General features: G+C 49.6%; 1 protein-coding gene across 1 annotated transcript in view; it reads left to right on the forward strand.

Annotated features, from left to right (window-relative positions):
• KCNB1 (potassium voltage-gated channel subfamily B member 1) overlaps positions 1 to 14200 on the forward strand; it is a 93604-nt gene that overhangs the window by 55823 nt on the left and 23581 nt on the right. The window lies entirely within an intron of this gene.

The following is a 14200-nucleotide window of genomic DNA, read 5'->3' on the forward strand; positions in this document are numbered from 1 at the left end:
CCGGAAGGGAAGTTGCCAGGGGATGTGGAAAGGTTTCACGCACTCCAGCAGGGGAGGGAGCTGCTTACCCAGGCCCAGCACTCAAAGAGACGGTGAGAACAGGGCTGGAGGCTTTGAGGTCTGGGTTTGCCTCTACACTCCATCTCTTACATGAATTGCTGTTGGGCGCTGTCAAGTCTATTTCAACTCATAGAGATCCCATGTGACAGAGTAGAACTGCCCCATAGGGTTTTCTAGGCTGTAGTCTTTATGGGGGCAGATCATCAGGTCTTTCACTCCGTGAGCCACTGGGTGGGTTTGAACCACCAACCCTTTGTTTAGGAGCCAAGCACTTAACTGTTGCACCACCAGGGCTCCCTCTTACATGAGTAAGTAAATCAATCTCTCCAAAGCTCAGTTTCCTGATCTATAAAATGGAGTTATCAGTAGTTCTTCTGTTGTAGGGTTTTATGGAGGCATTGGTGGGTCAGTGGTAGAATTCTTGCCTTCCATGCAGGGGACCTGGGTTCTATTCCCAGTCAATGTGCCTCATGCACAGCTACCACCCACCCGTTAATAGTGGCTTGCAAGTTGCTATGATACCAAACAGATTTCAGCAAAGCTTCCAGACTAATAAAACGGACTAGGAAGAAAGACCTGACTATCTACTTCCAAAAAATAGCCAGTGAAAACCCTGTGGATCACAATGGTCCAATCCACTACTGACCGTGGGGGTGGCACGGGACCAGGCAGGGTTTCATTCCATTGTGCGTGCAGTCGCAGTGAGTCGGGAGGCCCACTCCACGGCAGCTAACAACAAGGACAGGGTTTTGGGAGGGTAAATGAGTTAATGTAGTGGTTTTCAAACTGCAGGTCATAAAATCAATTTAGCGGGTCAGAGCCACCACTGAAAAGACAAGAACAGAAAATAGAGGGTGTTATCATAACAAGGACACGTATTGCGTGTGGAGGGTTTATTTCTGGGTACGTGTGTGCACACTGCTTTTTGTTTTATAAAATGCATTTCTTGCTGTGGTTCCCAGTCCAGAAGGCTTGAAAGCTACAATGAGAGGACTTAGAAGAGTGCCAGGCACCCAGCAGGGGCACAAGCTGTGGTCGCTGATATTCTTTTCCTGCCATGTCAGTGGGTTTTGCCCCGTTTTACACCTGGGGAGGCTGAGGCTGCCTCTAGGCCACATGACTGAGCTGTGAACCCTGGCCTGAATACTGCGCCTTCCAGTCTAGAGTCTGTGGGAGGCAGAGGGAGAATCGCCTGGCTGCTAATGGTGTAATGAGGGCTCCGGGCAGCCGGTCCACTGGGCCATCGTTGGTTTTGGCCCCAGAAGCAGCATAGACCCCCCCGGTGGTCTTGCCTCTCTGCAGCCTCCTTGTGGTCACTGAGGGAAACCTCAGAGGAGGGAAGCCTGCAGGTTCTCTGCCCCTCCTCAGCCTTCCGGAAGCCAAGAAGCCTAGAAGAGACCCCATGTGGGGCAGCGAAGATGGGGTGCCCTGGTGCAGGGCCAGGAGGAGGGGGCAGGTGGCCAGTGTGGCAGGGTTAGGAGGTCCGGGAGGCCCAAGCCTTGGGTTTGTCAGCATGTCCAGTGGCCTGTGACTGCCTCATTGAGCTCCACTTAAAACAGCAGCTTCTGCTTCCTGAGCACCTGCTGGTACTGATGGGTGGTTCAGTGGTAGAATTCTCCCCTTCCACCTGGGAGACCCAGCTTCGATTCCGAGCCAGTGCACCTCAAGCGCAGCCATCACCCCTCTGTCATTGGAGGCTTGTGTGTTGTCATGATGCTGAACAGGTTTTGGTGGAGCTTTCAGACTCACAGACCAGGAAGAAAGGCCTGGCAATCTACTTGGGCCTCTGAAACCTTATATCATATATTCCAAGGTGTTTCACCTTTGAAACTTTGTATCATCTGTGGTGTACATGTGGGACCACGGAGGTACATGTTTGGGCATTTTGTCTTTAATTTTAATAATTATGTGTATTTTAATGGACAATAGAAAAATATCATGAGCACATCAGAGTCTGTTGTGGACGTCATCGCTTATGATGAGGCTAATTTTTTTTAAATAATATTTTATTGTGTTTTCAGTGAAGATTTACACAGCAGTTTAAGTTCCCATTCAACAATTTCTACACAAATTGTTCAGTGACATTGGTTACATTCTTCACAATGAGTGAACATTCTCATTAATTCCATTCTGATCCGTTTCCACTAATCTAGTTTCCCTGCCCCCTTACATTCTCATCTTTGTTTTAAAGTAATTGGTGACTGTTTGGTTTCACCTTTTTTTTTAAAAGGCGCACCATACTTATGGGTGATATTCATTATTTTGTGAGTTTTGTTTTTGTCTTTTTTTTTTTTTAATGTGAGTTAGTTTAGAGAAGGGAGGCAGCATATTGGCAATGCACACGGGCTGTAAAGCCAGATGGTCTTGGTTAGAACCCCAGCCCCACTCCTTTCTGGCTGTGTGACCTTGGACAAGTTACTTCACTGCTCTGTGCCTCAGCTTCCCCATCTTTCAAACAGAGGCCATACGCTGCCTACCTCGTAGGCTTGCTGAGGGATTAAGTTGAGTTCATCTACGTCAAGTGCTCAAAGCAGTGCTGGATAACACACAGTTGTTGTTGTTATGTGCCATTGAGGTGATTCTGACTCATAGTGACCCCATGTGACAGAGTAGAACTGCCCCATAGGGTTTTCTAGGCTGTAGCCTGTATGAGAGCAGATCGCCAGGTCTTTCTCCCACAGAGCCACTGGGTAGGTTTGAACCACCAACCTTTTGGTTAGCAGCTGAGCACATAACTGTGGATGCATAGTTAGAGCTCCATAAATGTCAGCTCTAAGTGACAGCAAGTGAAAAAGCATTAAGTAAGTGATCGTCCAGGTGGCAGTGGAGGTGGCACAAGAGGTGAAGGTGGGACGTGAATGACAGAATTTGAGAAATGCCTGTTTTTATAATTTGGCTCCATGAGGCAGGTAAGAGAATCCCTATTCCACAGAGGAGGCTCAGAGGGGTGAGCAGATCCTCCCCCTACCTGGGTCCTTGAGCTACTGGTGGGCATGGGGGTGAAGGTGCCCAGGCTGACACAGGCCTGGAGGGAGACTCCTGGTCATACACGCTCCCTTTGCTGGAGGTGGGCTGCTCCTCTGGCCTCTCTCACACCTGAGAAATGGGGCTGATGGCCTTGCACCATCTGCCCCCGCTGTTGGAAGGTTCTATGAGTGAAAACGAGGGCTCAACTGAGAGGCAGGAGACTTGGGCCGCGGGCTCAGTTCTGCTGTCCAGGGCAGTGTGACTGGGAGCCAGACCTTCCCCTCTCTGGGCTCTGATTCCACATCCGTAGGATGAACCTCGTGATTCTGACGACCTTTAGGGGCCCAGCACTGAGATGTCTCGAAAATGATACTGCAAGTCTGAGTTCTAATTCTGAGAAGTGTCTTCAGCTTCTCCACTGGGGATGGCCTATGTATTCAGTCATTCAGCAAACATTTATTGAGTACTTACTGTGTACCGGGAAGCTGGGGAAGCATAGGGGATTAGGACAGGCACCAAAAACCAAAAACCCTTTGCCGTGGAGTCAATTCTGAGTCATAGCAACCCTATAGGACAGAGTAGAACTGCCCCATAGGGTCACCAAAGAGCGCCTGGTGGATTCGAACTGCCGACCTTTTTGGTTAGCAGCCGAACTCTTAACCACTGCGCCACCAGGGCTCCAGGACAGGCACAGTCCCTGCCTAATGGAACCTACATTCTAGTGCATGAGCCGATCAGCAAGTAAGAAATGACTAAGTGCTTTGAAAGCCCTGGAAGAGGATGATAGGACAAAGAGTGGGGGTGGGGGCTGCTTTACCAGGGTGGTCAGGGGAGGCCTCTCTGTGGAGGTGACATTTGAGCTGAGACTCCAAGGATGAAAAGGAAAGAGATCAGCAGAGATCTGGGGGAAGAGCATTCCCAGCAAAGAATTCCAAGTGCAAAGCCCCTGGGGCTGCAACAAGCTTGGAGTGTTCAAGGAGCAGCAAGGAGGCCAGTGTGGCTGAAGGTAGAGATAAAGTGGGAGAGGCAGTGGGGGCCGCACTGGGCTGTGGGAAGCCATCGGGGGCTTTTGAACAAGGTAGTGACAGGATCACTGAACATTTTAAAGAGATCCTTCTTTGTGGAGAATGGACTGTAGGAGGGAGGGAGGAAGCAGGGACACCGTGTTAGTCCTTATGGGGTATGTTGGAGGCCTATACCCAGGTGGTGGCCATGGAGATGGGGAGATGTGGTCAGACTCTGGATCCATTTTGAAGGTGGAGCTCACAGGATTTGCTGAAGGACAGAGAAGTCAGGGAGGGCTCCTGGGTTTGTAACCTGAGGCTCTGGGAGGATAGACGCGCCATTGGCCAAGACAGGGGAAACTGTAAGGAGCAGATTATAGGAGGATCAAGAGCTGCGTTTAGCCTTGATATGTTCCAGAGGCCCGTGAGATGATATCCAAGTGTCAAAACAAACCTCCTCCCAGCCAGGCCTTCAAGCCCAGATGGTGGGTGGAGAGGCGCCCCCCTTGTGGCAGAGATTAATTCCCATGACCCAGTTCTGTCTGCCTGTGGCTATATGGGTCACCTGGACCACAGGTCCTCACTGCTTTGAGTCCCTCCAATCAGTGTTTTTCAGTTCCCTGGTCCTGCTGGCCCGAGAGTGCTGAGGGAGGAAATCAGAGCGTTCCCCTTCCACTGGCCCCTATTGTTGTGGTGGTGTGCCGTTGAGTCGACTCCACCTTTTAGCTACCCTATAGGACAGAGTAGAACTCCCCCATAGGGTTTCCTAGGCTCTAATCTTTGTGGGAGTGGATCACCAGGTCTTTTCTCCCTCGGAGTGGCTGGTGGGTTCAAACTGCCAACCTTTCAGTTAACAGCCAAGCGCTTAATAACCATTAAGCCACCAGGGCTCCTGCAGGGGCCTGGAATTTTCCTGCCTCTTTACCTTGGCTCTCACTGTGCCTACTGCAGGAATTCCCTCTCGCCTCCTCCCCACCACATTTCCAAGCTTTTCCCATCTTTTTACATCAAGCCTAGAAGCCTCCAAGAAAGCTTCCCTGGTTGCCTCTTTCCTGGTACCGTTCACTGGTTCTTGGAGTGTGACATATACGCCTGAGGCTGATGTGGCCTCAACAAGGCAGCATAGTACAGTGGTTAACAGCATGGACTCAGGGAGTCCCTGGGTGGCGCAAACGGTTAAGCACTTGACCGAAAGGTTGGTGGTTCAAACCCACCCAGAGGCACCTCGGAAGACAGGCCTGGCGATCTGCTTCTGAAAGGTCACAGCCTTGAAAACCCATGCATTCCACTCTAAACACACGGGGCTGCCGTGAGCTGGAATCAATTCAACGGCAACTAACAGCAATAACAATCAGAGCCGGACTGCCTGGGTTCAAATCTCTCTGCTGCCTCTGGCCCACAAAGTCTAAAATATCTACTGTTCTGGGGGACCTTGCACAAAATCTTAGTCTCTCTGAGCCTCTGTTCCCTGAAAATAGGGTTGTAATGTGTCAATTTCATAAGGATCACATGGGTTGATACATGCCAAGTGTCTAGAGCAGAGGTCGTCAAGCCGGGGCCCGTGGGCCAAGTCCATCCCACTACCTGTTTTTGTACAGGCCAAAAGCTAAGAGTGGGTTTTACATTTTTAACTGGTTGGGAAAAAAAAGTCAAAAGATTTTTTGTGACATGTGAAAATTATGTGAAATTTGAATTTCAGTTTCCATAAATAAAGTTTTATTGGAACACAGCCATGCCTGTGCATTTCTGGGTTGTCTGTGGCTGCCTTTGCACTAAAAGGCAGTAAGTTGCAACAGAGACCATGGGACCCACGAAGTCTGAAATATTTACTCTTTCACCCTTTTCAGAAAAAGTCTGCTGACCCTTGCTCTATTGGGTGTGCATAGGGTCACTGTGAGTCAGAGGCCACTCATCACAACAACTGCTCTCCAGAGCGTTGCCGGGTGCATAGCAAGCCTTAGTGGTGTTACTTGTTTTTATTCGGGCCCTTGGGGAAGCAGCTGTGGGGAGCAGACTGCGCATTTATTAAGCACCAATTGTGGGCCTCGACTCCAGTTGCCCGGTGGATTCTGACTCATGGCGACCCCATGTGTGCAGAGTAGAACTGCACTGCACAGAGTTTTTGAGGCTGTGACCTTTTGGGAGCAGATCGCCAGGCCTTTCTTCCGGGACACCTCTGGGTGAATTTGAACCACCAGCCCTTCAGTTAGTAGTCAAGCGCTTAACCATTTGTGCCACCCAAGGGCTAGGCAGGCGTCTTACATTTGTCATCTCCTTCATAACACTTCAAAGTAGGTGTTACTATCCTCATTTTATGGATGAGGAAACTGAGGCTCAAAGAGGTGAAATGTCTTGCCCAAGATCGCCCAGGTGGGTAAGTGGAAGAGCTGAGATTTGAACCCAGGGTCTTCTGGTCCCACTGACTGCCCCCCACCCAACACCACACACGCACCCCGCACATGCACCCTACTGCCTGAGATAGCTCTGGGAAAATGCCAGCGGGCTGCGTCTCTCCAAGGCTAAACAGAGGGATCGCTTGGAAGAGTTATTTAAAGTGCAGATTCCTGGGTCCTAGCACAGACCTCTTAAATCATAGTCTCTGGGGGTAAGGCCCCTGAATCTGCATTTCTAGCAGGCTTCCTCAGGTGATTTCAATGTAAGGGGTGGGGGGGAGGAGGAGGAAGTCCCCATGGCTGTCAGGGAAGCTTCCTGAGGAAGCCTGGGCTGGGGAGAAGTTGGAGAAGAGAAGAGGGCATTCCAGGCAGGGAAACGTGCCTGAGCCAAGGTAGGGGAGCAGACATGAGGCCGGCATGAGCAGTGAAGTATGGCTCTGGCCTCTCCTGACACAGAGGCAGGCTACACACAGGCTGGCCAGGTTTGCAGGGTTGGGTAGGGGCCAGGTTCTCTCATGGCCCTGGCTCTCCCAAGAGATAAGGCAGCTCTTCCACTCAGGGCCCAGAGCCTTCTCTTCCTCTGTGTTCTCAGAATAAATTAGAAGCTCCTCACTCCAGCCTTCAAGACCCTGAGTAATCTGGCTCCCACCTGCCTCTGCATCCTCATCTCTCACCATTCTTTCCCTTGCTTCTTGGGCCTCCTTTCTGGCCTTTAAACAAATGCATTCCCACCCCAGGACGTTTGCACATGCTATTCCCTCTGCCTTGCAGTTCTCACCCTTCAGACCTCAGCTTAACAGGCATTCTCACAGAGGCCTTTCCTGACCCACTGCCTTCTCCTGCAGGCACACTCTCCCCATCACCTGTTAACTCCCCCTGCTGCTTTGATCCATTTGTTGCCTCCTTCAAGTCATGAGGACAGTGACTTCCTGCCCCCAGCGCCCAGCAGTGCCTGGCACACAGAAGGCATGCAACATTTGGTGGCTGAATGGACACAAAATGTGAACAGTTTCCAAGCCAGAGAAGGGTTGAACCAAGGTTCTGGGCCCTCCTCTTGGTGAGGCCCTCAACACACAAGGGGCTGCTGGTTAAGGTTTGTAGTGCTGACTTTGTGGCATGAAAGTAGGCACAGAGGTGCACTAGGGAGAATTCTTCAAAAAGAAAAACATGGCAGGCAGAGGGGCCTTTTCCTACCTCCACCCTCTGGAAGAAGGACATGGCAGCCACCTTCAAGAATCTTCCTTGAGTTACTGGAACCTTGGCTCCCCTCATTGAACAAGTCCTGGGAGGCTACCTCCACATGCATTTTCTCATCAAATCCTCATAACAATCCAATGATTGAGGAAATCTCAATGCCCCATTTCACAGATGGGGAAAGTGAGGCTTGGAGAGGTGAAGGAACTTGCCCTAGGTCGGGGGTGGAACGCAGACACTTGAATCCAGTTCAGACTTCAGAGCCTACGTTCTCAGCTGTCATGCCATCCTGCCACCTCGGTCCTCATCATTCATGCCACCCCTCCATCCCACCCTAGCATGTCGTTGTCAGAAAGTTCTTCTGAGCTCTAACTCAAAGCCTCAGTATGTCGCCAAGGGAGAGGACCTCAAAGACAGCTTCTCTTACTGTTCCCAATGTCACTTTAAGGCTCAGTTCTCACCAGAAACGCATAGAGAGTGGTGAGCAGAGAAGGCAAGGAAAACCTGAACCCCAAGGGAAGTTCTCAGAAGTCAAGCTTCAGAAAATAGGCTGGGAGTCAGGGTGTCTGGGTTTAAATCCCAGTCCCAGCCCTTCCTTAGCTGTGTGACACTCGCTGTGTTCTGCCTGTGTGGAAAACAGGGTGTTAACAGGCAGGGACCTTTGTCCAGGGGGCTGAGAGTCAAACAAAGAACCAGAGAAGTCAGATAAAGTGTGAGCTAGAGAAGCAGGCCCCGCCCAAGGAAGCTGAGCCCAGAGGGGTGCCAAGGCCCATGGGGAGAAAACATGGTAACAGAGAACAATCGCAGACAGCAATGGACAGGCCTGTGATTAATCACAGAGTGGAAAGACAATGGACTCTTGGGGGGCCTTCCCAGGAGCTGGTGTGACCGAGGAGGAAGACTTGGCTTGTAGGCAGTGCTTCCCAACCTGGGCGCTATGACGTGCTGGGGAGGGGGCGTTCTGTACATTGTAGGATGTTCAGCAGCATCCCTGGCCTCCGCCCACTAAATTCCAGTAGCCACACCTCCCCCCGTTGTGACAACCAAAAATCTCTCCAGGCATTGCCAAGGGGACAAAATCACCCTTGGTGAAGAACCACTGCTTTTAGGTGACATCTAAAATATCAGTATGTAACTGAGAACCTTTTTTACCCTAGTAGAGAGAGGCCTTGGGCATAGGTTACCAGCTCAAACATCTGGCATCAGGCAGGTAACAACCATCAGCAGGTGGGATTCAGCCCAAGAGCCACCAGTTTGAGACCTCTGTCCTAGAAGGTCAGGCTGGGATTGTCCCTAGAGTCAGCTCATTGTACAGATGGGGAGACGGAGGCCCAAAGAGGGGGATGGACTTGGCCCAGGTCACACACCAGGACGGTGGCAAAGCCAGGCCTGGAATGGGCCTCAGTTTCTTCATCTATAAAATGAAGGGGTTGTTCAGAACCAAAAGGTTGGAGGTTCGAGTCCACCAGAGACACCTCAGAAGAAAGGCCTGGCAATCTAATTCTGAAAAAACAGCCACTGAAAACCCTATGGAGCACAGTTCTATTCTGACACGCGCTGGGTCACCATGAGTTGGAATCGACTCCATAGCAACTGGTTTATTAATTTATATTAAAATTGTGTGCATTTCAATATGTGAATACCTAGTCACGACCAGAAAAAGCGATGAAATTGTCAGATGCTTACACTATACATAGAAGCACCGTGAGTATGACAGCGACCAAAACAGAGAGATCCTGGTGTGCTGGCAGCTCAAGTACCATGAGCAGCATTGCCATCAGCCAGGTGATTTTTCCAGTATGGCAAATAACTCTTGGTAAAGTTCTGGACAAAAGAAAGTACAGTGCTTTCCCTGATTTATCCAATGGTTGCATTCCCAGAAAATTCCAAAACCAGAAGACCAGTTGCCGTCGAGTCTATTCCAACTCCTGGCGACCCCATGTGTGTCAGAGTAGAACGGTGCTCCGTAAGGTTTTCAATAGCTGATTTTTCGGAAGTAGATCACCAGGCCTTTCTTCCAAGGTGCCTCCGGGTGGATTCAAACCACCAATCTTTCGGTTAGTAGCCAAACTCATTAACGGCTTGTACCACCCAGGGACTCCCCAGGAAAATTTAGGGTATATTAAAACCTTGAAAGAAGGTATATTGGGTGTATTTCTATGTAAAACGGAGTCATAGTCTGGGCTCAGGAAATTATCAACAAGTTGTTCACGTACCTGGATGTCCACAGGGACATTCCAGTATCAGGCGGGACAAGGGAGAATTCTTTACGGAGCAGGACTGTCTCATGCTTTATAGGTCACCAGCATCCCCAGCCTTCGCTCACTTAATGTCTGTGACATCCTCTCCCATCCTTGCGACACCCTCACAAACTTCCGGAACACACGCTCCTGGACAGCACTACCCCGCAGAGGATCGCTAGATTCGCTAGATTCTCAGTGGGCATCCAACCTCTGGATAACACCAGCCTCCGAGTAGATGATCCTTTTTGGATCTGTTGATCCTTCCATTCCCAACCTAATGGCTTGTTTATTCACACTGCCATTATCAGGGGGCCTTAGCACGCTGAAAGAGTGGCTGTTCTCTTTCTCCGTCCTGTGCACGCCTCCTTGGTAATTATCCTTGGGAGTAAAGGAGGCAACACAAGCACAAATGACCTCCTGACCAGTCTGAACCAGCCTTGCAAGGAAGTCAGCAGCCCCGGGCTGAATCCCCTCTACAGGTCTCAGCCACTCCAGACAATCTGTGGACATTAGGTAGCTGGTGGACATTAGCCAGCCCACACGTGTGATTAAAGCCAGAAACAGGCAGTGAGTGAGTTCTGGACGACTCCCTGGGTGGCACAAATTGTTAAGCACTCAACTACTAGCCAAAAGGTTGGCATTTGAGCCCACCCAGAGGCGCCTCAGAAGACAGGCCTGGCCATCTGCTTCCAAAAGGTCACAGCCTTGAAAACCCTATGGAGCAGTTCTACTCTGCATACACAGGGTCGCCGTGAGTCAGAATCAACTCCATGGCGACTAACAACAACAGTGAGTTCTGGAACCCCTGCTGACGGTTTCTTAGAACCAGAACCTTCATGAGCTCTTCTACGTGCCAGAGATTTCTAGCTGGAACAAAGTTGCTTATTCAAGCACTCAATTTATGACAACTGAAGTTTTTTCACCTGAGAGAGGAACAGAGCCAGAAAAGGAAAAAGAGAGAGGCCTCCTGTGAAATAAAATAAATTACTTCTTAGCTTTTGAATTTCAAGTTTCAGGTCCTCGCAGTTTAAAGGTGTATTTGTCCTTGGAACTAAACCCGTGAGGGATGTGACTTGACTTGGTATTATTTCTGATCTTCGCAGCAGCGTGCTGAGTGTTCTCATCCTGGGCTGCAGGTGAGGCGACTCAGAGAGGGGCGTGACGTGCCCACGGCCACACAGCTGGTCAGTGACAGTGCTGGTGTTTGTCCCAGGTCTACTGCCCACCCTCACCCACCCAGTCACCCTGCTGCAAAGTCGTTTCCTTTCTCTCAGAGTGGAAATAGCTGTTTACCCTGTTTTCCTATGGACGCTTTTCCCAAGAGGCCTCCAGAATGTGTGTGATCAAGCCAGCGAATTCAAAAATACAGCGCTTATTACGGAACTTGGTATTAGTGAGCCGCCCCCCCTCCAGGCTCTAATTAAAGGCCTGCCTGTCTTCCACTTTACAAATCTTGGCTTTTGGGGTCTGTAATTTAACCAGTCGCATTCAAGGCCTGGTGAGGTGGGGGTGGAAGACTGGCCTCCCCACGTCTTATTGAGGCTGGTGAGAGGGAGGCCGGGTACCATCAATATGGCCACGGGTTCAAACCCTGGCTCTGCCACTCAGGGCTGGACCTGGGAAGGCGAGTGACGTGCTCACCTAGGGTACAAAAGGCCAGGCTCAGTCTTGTTGACTTTTCCCTTTTACCTCAGGCTCCAGTATGGCTCAGAGGGCACTGTTGCTGATCCTGTCTTTACTTAAAATGTAGTTATTTTGTTCAACATGGATTTTTCACATTCATTTTGGTTTTTTTTTTTTAATGTTAGGTTGTTAACAACCTAACATTAAAAAAATTAAAATGAATGAAAAAAAAATCCATGTTAAACTTGTCTTGGTTATCGAGGTGGTTTTTTATTTTTGGCATTCTTTTAAATTTTGTACCCTTAAATTTTTTTTACCCTAGTCACAGTCTTGTTGCCACTTCCAACTCATGTGACCTTTGACGAGTCACCTCCCCTCTCTGGGCTGCTGTTTTCTCATCTGTAAAATGGGGATACTAATAGTATAAAAGAAGCCTTGGTGGTGCAATGATTAAGTGCTCAGCTGCGAACTAAAAGGTTGGCCATTCTAACCCAGCCAGTGGCTCCTTGGGAGAAAGATTTGGCGATCTGTTCCTGTAAAAATTACAGCCTAGAAAACCCCACCCTATAGGTGTACTCGGTTACATGGGTGGCTAGAGTCGAAATCGACTGGATGGCACCTAACAACAACAACAAATAGTATCTACCTCGTCAGGCTGCTGAGTCTAAAGTTCTTGGTATACAGCTGGCACTCAATAATGGCTGCCATTGTGAGGGGAGAGAGGAAACTGTGAGGGCACTGGGGCCAGGATTGGGTTTCGTAATGCAGGACTCTTGGCGTACTGCAGGATGTCTGGCATCCCTGGCTCCCACCCGCTGAACGCCAGTAGCGCCCCATCCCCACCCCATCACTGTGACGACCTGAACTGCCTGCCCACCCCCACATTTCCAAAACACCTCCTGGGGGGCAGTGCCACCACCACGGGGCTACATCCCAATCTTGGGAGTCACACAGGCCCGGGCTTGAATCCCTGCTGTCACTTCTTAGCTGTGTGACCTTGGACAAGTCCCTTAACCTCTCTGGGCCTCAGTTTTCTTCATTTGTAAATTGAGAATGACAATATCTCATGGGGATGATTTGAGTACTTGCGTGTTCAATTTGTGGTAGCTGCCACAGTCGTTATCACGTTGTTTGTATTCAAAGCAACAAGCTCTTCTTGGAGCCAGTTCTCCTTTGGTGAGCAGGGAAGAGGAAGGAAAGGCAGCTACCGGATGAAGCTGTGAAGAGGGGAGGGGCAGATCTAGCTTGCAAATGTGTCTTATTTGATCAGAACTACATTTACATATTTTAATTAGGTGCCAAGGAAAGTGGGAGATTTCATCCAAAAAAGCTAAATTTTTTTTTTTCATTTGTCTTGAAAAGCTGGAAAGTGACACCCCTTATTGCTTCATGACAATGGATGGAGCTGGTAGTGGCTGCCTGCTAGGACATTTGAGCTTTCACCCCCTGGCTGACAGTAGGGAGGGAGGGGGCAGCACCATTCAGGAAACCTGGAAGGAAGAGTATTCAAAGGAAGTGTGGAACTGGCCTGGCTTGTCAAGGAAGATAAGAAGTCCTGTAGGAATTCAGAGTACACCTCAAAAAGTAGCTCAAAGAATGAGGCAATTTTTGTTGTTGTTCAATCTTGCAAGTCCTTGTAAATTGCAAAGAGCCAGGAAAATGTCGACATTCTCAGGAGGGGGCTGGGAACAAGTGCTGCAGGACCAACAGCCTGGAGTCTGAAATGATCCTTCATTGCCCAGGGAGAACAGGCAGGGCCAGGAGACAGTCAGATAAGAGCCGGAGTGCCAGGCCGGAATCAGAAGACCCCAAATCTTGTCCCGGCTCTGCCATGGACTGGCTGAGCCAAGGCAGTCACCCCCCTTTCTGGGCCTTTTCCCAGAATGGGTAAAAGGAAAGGATTGAACCAGGAATGACCCTTCAGGCTCAGCAACGATTGGTGGCTTCTTCATAGGTTCCCCATTATGCTGGTACACAGTAGGCACTCATGCAGTGCTGTTTTTGTCATCACAGAGCTGTGCAGGCGAGTTGGCAGGGGTGAGGATGGCTCCAGGAACAGTCGGAGACAGTGGTTGTGTTTACAGTCTGTTTCTGCCTGGCGTGTGGGCTGGAACTCTGGGGCAAACAAGAAAACAAGATGATAAAAGAGCTTTGTGTGCCTGGATAAGAGTCGAGGTTCTATGAAAGACAGAGGAGACAGACTGTAGGGTCAGGGAAAGAAGTCCTGGCACTGAGCAGCCACTGGACTGAATCAAATATGCGCTCTCTGAGTAAAGGATCAGGGGATGGCCAATTTATACACAACAGTTGACAAAGGGCCTGACACACTTGAGGGGGTCAGTCAATAATTGATGGAAAGGAAGAGAAAGGAAGGGAAGGAGGAGATGATGGATGGATGGATGGATGATGGAAGACTAGAGGATGGTTGGATGGATAAATAAGTGGATGGAAGATGGATGAGTAGAAAAATGGAGGATGGAAGGAAATGGGTGTATGGTAACTTGGGTGAATGGATGGATAGAAAGAAGGAGGGAGAGAGGAAAATGGATGAATGGATGGGTAGAAGAATGGATAGAAAATGAATAAACAGGTGAAAGGATAGGTGGATGGAAAAATGAATGGATGGTGGATTCAGCTAGATAGATGAATGAATAGAAGAATGGAGGATGGGTGAAGAGAAGGAAATGGATGGATGTTGGATAGATGAGTGGATGGA

Source organism: Trichechus manatus, unplaced genomic scaffold (genome assembly GCF_000243295.1).
Source record: "Trichechus manatus latirostris isolate Lorelei unplaced genomic scaffold, TriManLat1.0 scaffold00008, whole genome shotgun sequence".
Taxonomy (NCBI): domain Eukaryota; kingdom Metazoa; phylum Chordata; class Mammalia; order Sirenia; family Trichechidae; genus Trichechus; species Trichechus manatus.